The sequence below is a fragment of the Arachis stenosperma genome, chromosome 3 (assembly GCF_014773155.1).
Source record: "Arachis stenosperma cultivar V10309 chromosome 3, arast.V10309.gnm1.PFL2, whole genome shotgun sequence".
In the NCBI taxonomy this organism is placed as follows: domain Eukaryota; kingdom Viridiplantae; phylum Streptophyta; class Magnoliopsida; order Fabales; family Fabaceae; genus Arachis; species Arachis stenosperma.
Window position 1 is genome coordinate 96,527,494 of NC_080379.1, and position 6,020 is coordinate 96,533,513.

General features: G+C 45.9%; 1 non-coding gene across 1 annotated transcript; it reads left to right on the forward strand.

The window, feature by feature from the left end:
- Positions 1 to 5,465: 5,465 nt before the first annotated feature.
- On the forward strand, positions 5,466 to 5,569 carry LOC130971027 (small nucleolar RNA R71). The gene has a single exon (XR_009082265.1). It is a non-coding gene; the product is annotated as a small nucleolar RNA R71 (small nucleolar RNA).
- Positions 5,570 to 6,020: the final 451 nt, after the last annotated feature.

Below are 6,020 nucleotides of genomic sequence, written 5' to 3' on the forward strand. Positions count from 1 at the left end.
GGGTCGACTACTTCACAAAGTGGATCGAAGCCGAACCCTTAGCCACTATTACGGCTCAGAAAAGCCGTAAATTCCTATACAAAAACATCGTCACGAGGTTCGGAGTCCCCTACTCCATCACAACAGACAATGGAACACAGTTCACGGACACAAGTTTTCAGAACTTGGTGGCCGAACTAAAAATCAAACAGCAATTCACATCGGTCGAGCACCCACAAGCAAATGGACAAGCAGAGGCTGCAAATAAAGTCATCTTGGCCGGGTTAAAGCGAAGACTCCAAGAGGTCAAAGGGGCGTGGGCCGACGAACTCCCCCAGGTACTATGGGCATATCGGACAACCCCGCACTCTACAACGGGAGAATCCCCATTCCGGCTAGCTTACGGGATGGAGGCAATGATTCCTATCGAAATAGATGAAGGGTCGCCCAGAGTCATCTTCTACAACGAAAGAGGCAACCCACAGGCACAAAGGGAAGAACTCGACCTCCTCCCCGAGGTCCGAGAAAGAGCCCGAATCCGAGAAGAAGCCTTAAAACGGCGAACGGCCCTCAGATACAATCAAAAGGTAATAAAGCGAAGCTTCTCCAGTCACGACCTGATTCTAATCCGAAATGACATCGGAACACAAAAGTCGGGAGAAGGAAAGCTAGCCGCAAATTGGAAAGGGCCCTACAAGGTAACAGAAGTCTTAGGGACAGGCTACTACAAATATCCGACCTAGAAGGCAATGAGCTGCCCAGGACCTGGCACGCCTGTAATCTAAGACGGTACTACAGCTAGAAAAACTTAACCCGAGGTGTACTCTTTTTCCCTACAAGGGTTTTTTAATGAGACACCCGGTTAAGTAGGATACCCGACCTAAAAGGTAAACACTTTGTAAATATTCTTTCTTTTTAATACTAATCAAATTTCTCTATTTTCTCTTCCTCATGATGAAGCAAATCCTAGAAAGTACCCCACCAAGGCGCATTAATTTATGCTCGGCAAAACGCAAAAAATCATTTGCCAAGAGACCATACAAGGTCGGCAAAGATAAAGCGACGAGGTTCAAATTAATGTGAGAAGTTATAAAGTAACTCTGAAATGGCTCGAAAAGCCAAATAAAAAAGAGGTTACAAAAATAACTTAAAAAGGCCGACCAAACGACGAAGTCGGACCCAACAAAGGGAAAAGTTATAAAGTAACTCTAAAATGGCTCAAAAAGCCAAATAAAAAGAGATTACAGAAATAACTCAAAAGAACCGACCAACGACAAAGTCGGACCTAACAAAAAGGAGGTACTCGAGCACCGATGTCCGAGAAAAAGCTCGGCCGAGAAAGAAGCCTTAAAACGGCAAGAACCAGGATTTCGAAAAACGCTTACTAAAAAGTTGCTTTACAAAAAGCAACTAAAAAGTACAAAGCGAAAAGAACGAAATCGAAAGAAGTTTCAAAACGCTAGCTAAAAAGTTGTTATCCGAAAAACAACTAAAAAGCACGAAAGCGGAGACATAAAGTCAAAATGCTAGCTAAAAAGTTGTTATCCGAAAAACAACTAAAAAGCACGAAAGCGGAGACATAAAGTCAAAACGCTAGCTAAAAAGTTGTTATCCGAAAAACAACTAAAAAGCACGAAAGCGGAGACATAAAGTCAAAACGCTAGCTAAAAAGTTGTTATCCGAAAAACAACTAAAAAGCACGAAGGCAGAAACCAAAGGTCAAAACACAAACACCGCATAATAAAGTCACCACAAGTGGCTAAATAAAAGCAAAAGGTGTCCAAAAGTGTTCACAAAAGCCATCCAACAAAAAGCCCACAGGCCGGGCAAACCACTAAAAAGATCACAGAGGATCAAGGTCCTTTCCGGTCTCCGCATCAACAGAAGGCTGCGGAGGGAACATCGAAATCGGGACTGCATCGACAGCACCATCATCCGGCTTGAAACCTCCACACCAGATCTATCCTCAGCCAAAGGTGAAGTCGGGTTCACAACCGGAACCTCGGGGTCGGACACCGGAGCCTTGTGGTCGGACACCGGAACCTCATCATCGGCAGGAGCAGGAACAATCTTTCCCTCCACAACAATGTTTTCCGTACTGAATAAGCTCAGATCCAGGTCGGGAGCAAGAACCCGGACCTGATCCCTCAAATTCACAAACATAGCATCCATACCCTTGGCCACATTATCTTCCAGCTCGTAAAAATCATCCCGAGCAGACTGCAACTTCTCCTTCGTCTCCACAAGCTCGGCATACAGCTTAGTATAGTTCTCCGTCGCCACCCTCGCCATCTCCTCAGATGTCTTCGCCGCCGCCACAGCCGCGGTGGCCCTAGTTTTCTTCCTCCAAAGAGGCCTCCAGCTCAGTAATCCTGGCAGCCTTCAGTTGACTAATCTTATCAAGCTCGGACCGTGCCTTCTCAAGTCGGGAGCTGGTCGCCCCAAGGGGAGCTTTCTTGAACTCCCGAGCAATAGCGGCATGAAGACTAGCCATCCGAACACAGCTCCGCGCCATATACTGAAAGTGATGCTCCATAGACGCATCATCAGTAGAAATAAAGGTCTGGGGGAGAATGTGCTGCTCAATCCAACCAAGAGCGTCAAAATCCTTATCATTGAAACCGGCAAGCTCTTGAGAGGTCTTCTGTTTCTTGGGGGGAGGACCCGAGGTCGAAGACGGGGAAAGGTGACCGGGTCCGGAGGTCGGAGGATCTTGAGTTATAGCTCGGAACTGAGGAGTCGGAATGGTCTTCGACCGAGTCTGAACACCCACGATAGTCTTCTGCGGAGAAGATCGGGCAGAAGCCTCAGCCTCGATATTCCGAGCAGCCGCAGACTTCTTCGACCGACGAAGGAACTTCATGGAATCAGCCTGAGAAGACATCTCTGCAGAAACAAAAGAAAGGGATTATCACAACGGAAAAACCTCCAAAACGAAGCCAAAATACTAAGATGAAATCTCAAAGAGGTCGGGAACTACCTAACTCGGAACGGAGAAGGCTTGGATCTCCCAACATTTCTTCGTATCCAAGTGAGGTGCCCGACCCCATAAACTGCTCAACACACCCACAAAAGCCTGCTCCACCTCATCTAGACTCTCAAAAGTATACTTAACCGACACTACATTCTCCTGCCAACAAAGAGGAAAAGAAGGCTCCCCACTCTCATCTAGAAAGAAAGGTCGGACATCTCCAGCAGCCCGGACCTTGAAATAGTAGTTCTTGAAATCATGAAACGACTCATCATACAAGGTACAAAACTTCTTTCCCTGGTTAGCCCTAAAAGAGACCCAGGACACCTTCCCAGCACCCGACCCCGGCTTCGTCAACACGAACAGATAGGAAAAAAGAGAAACAGAAGGGGAGACGCCCAAAAACTGACACAAAAGTTGAAACAGCTTTAAAAACGCCCAAGAATTTGGATGGAGTTGCGTAGGGGCAAGGTTACAAGACCAAAGGACCTCGGACTCCAAGTCGGTAAAAGGAAGTCGTACACCCAGCTTAGAGAAAAAACAATCGTAAGCATAAAAGAATAGCTTCTCGGAACTTTCTAAAGGCGGGAAGCACACTCTCTCCTCGGACTCCGGGGCTACTAGCTCATAATCCCGCTCAGACTCCCTGTTCTCACAAATACTACACTCCCTACGGAACCTAACTAGATACTCAGAATCTACAACAGAAGGGACCCTTAGAGGAACAGGATCTACCCAACCAAGACCACTCGGAATTTTGGTCGACATTGCTTGAAACACCTTTCGAGACATAAAAAATCTTGCCTACAAAGAAGAATACAACAGCAAGCCAAAAATCACATAATAGGCAGACAGCAAAAAACCCATTCAGCAGAAGCAAGAAAACAAAAAGTTCTTTTAGAAGGAAAAATGCAGTAACCCGAAAACAAAGTACCAAGAGAAAAGAGCCCCCCCACATACAAACAACCAAAACAATGGCGGCGCCTCTTTTCGGGGCAACCCCAGCATAGAAGAAAAAGAAACAAAAGCATATGTGCACAGCGAAAGTAAAGACGAGAAACAAACCTGGAAGAAAGGAAGAAAACGACGAGCTCCGATGCAAGAAGAACGAAAACAGCGGCGCAGAGGAAACCCCGAAAAACAACGCACAGAAAGAATCGGAGAAGAAGAACAGAGAGAAAGAAGGAAGATGCTCGAAAGAGAGGTGGCGAAAAAACCCAGAAAAAGGGAAAGGGAACAGAATAAACAAAAGAAAATGAGGAAAGGGGCAAATAAATAATGCCTTCACAGAGCCCGAACGGAAATCGAGGAGAAACGGTAAAAAGCAATAAATGCTGAAACGGCCATTTTCAAAATTTTGAAAAGACGACTATGCCCGAGCTTGACCTCTCAAAAGGACGAACTCGGACAGGGGCACTGTTCATACCCTGACCGAGCTCTCCAAACTCGGGAAGTTCGCAGAAGGTCCGACCTCGTCCCAAAGGCCCACGCCTAAGGTCGGACCTCGGACAAATAAAGAAGAAGGCCCATCAAAAGGAACGAAGCCCAAAACCTAAAGGCCGAAAAAGGCCTAGGAAAGGCGGTTCCACAAAAGATAGAGATAAGACTCCCAAAGATAAGATAAGATAAGAATATCTTATCCAGGGAAGATCACGACCAACCACTATAAATACACTGGAGCACCCAGGTATAACTCATACTCTAATTCTACTCAATATCTGCTTGGACCCATGCTAACTTAAGCATCGGAGTGTCATTGCAGGTACAACCCCCAGCCGCTCGGCACACCAAACTCGGGTCACGGAACCCCTACCTCAGGTCTTGCCAGACGACCGAGCTACACGTTTCAGGTAACCCTCGGAACACTAGTATTCCTTCTATCCTGTTTAATTGATCTTGAAATTGTTGGTTCGGATTGGATTGGGCAGGTTGATTATTTTGGCCATGATATGGTGGTTGGGAGTAAGTGTTTTGTGTGGCTTGGTATGATCTTTGGTTGGAGTTTTGGTATGTTGAATTGTTATGTTGGTTGTGGTTGTAAGGTTTGTGGGTTTGTGGTTGGGTTTGCTGGTTTCCCCACCCAAAGTTTGGGTGGTTTTTCCATCCTGGGTTGTAAGTGTTGGAATGTGGATCATATGATTGCTTTTGTTGGTTTCCCACATAGTTGGCCTCTTCCCAATCACCTCCTTCAATGCTTACTTCCTCTTGATCTTGTGTGTGTATTGCAGCCACTTGCTTTGTGTCTAATTTCCTGGTGAGCTCTGCTAGTTGCTTGGCAAACACCTTGTTTTGGGCTAGAATTGTATCAACATGGTTCAGCTCCATGACTCCCTTAGTGTTGTGTCTCTCTGAAGCATAGTAGTACTCATTCTCAGCCACTGTCTCAATCACTTCAATGGCTTCTTCCACAGTCTTCTTCCTGTTCAATGAACCTCCTGATGAATGGTCTACAGCCTTCCTTGATTCATAAGAGAGTCCATCATAGAAAATATGCAACTGCACCCAGTCATGGAACATGTCTGGTGGGCATCTCCTTGTCAAATCCTTGAACCTCTCCCATGCCTCGTAGAGAGTTTCACCATCTTGTTGTCTAAAAGTTTGAACCTCAGATCGAAGCCTATTGACCTTTTGTGGGGGGTAGAAATGTGCCAGAAACTTACTTTCCACCTCATCCCAGGTTGTTAGGCTCCCCCTTGGGAATGATTCCAGCCACTTAGCTGCCTTGTCCCTAAGTGAAAATGGGAACAAGAGCAGTTTATAGGCATCTTCCTGGACTCCATTGGACTTCACAGTGTCGCAAATTCTCAGGAATTTTGTGAGATGTTGGTTTGGATCTTCATTAGCACTCCCACCAAATGAACAATGATTCTCCACCAGTGATATTAGCTGTGGTTTGAGTTCAAAATTGTTGGCCTGAATGGGTGGTTTCTGAATGCTGCTACCACAATTCCCAGAGGTTGGGTTTATGTATGAACCAAGAACCCTCCTCTCGGGAATGGCATTGTTTCCATCAGCTCTCTCATGGTTGTGAACTTCTCTATCCATGTTGAGATCTAGAGCTTCCTCAAAA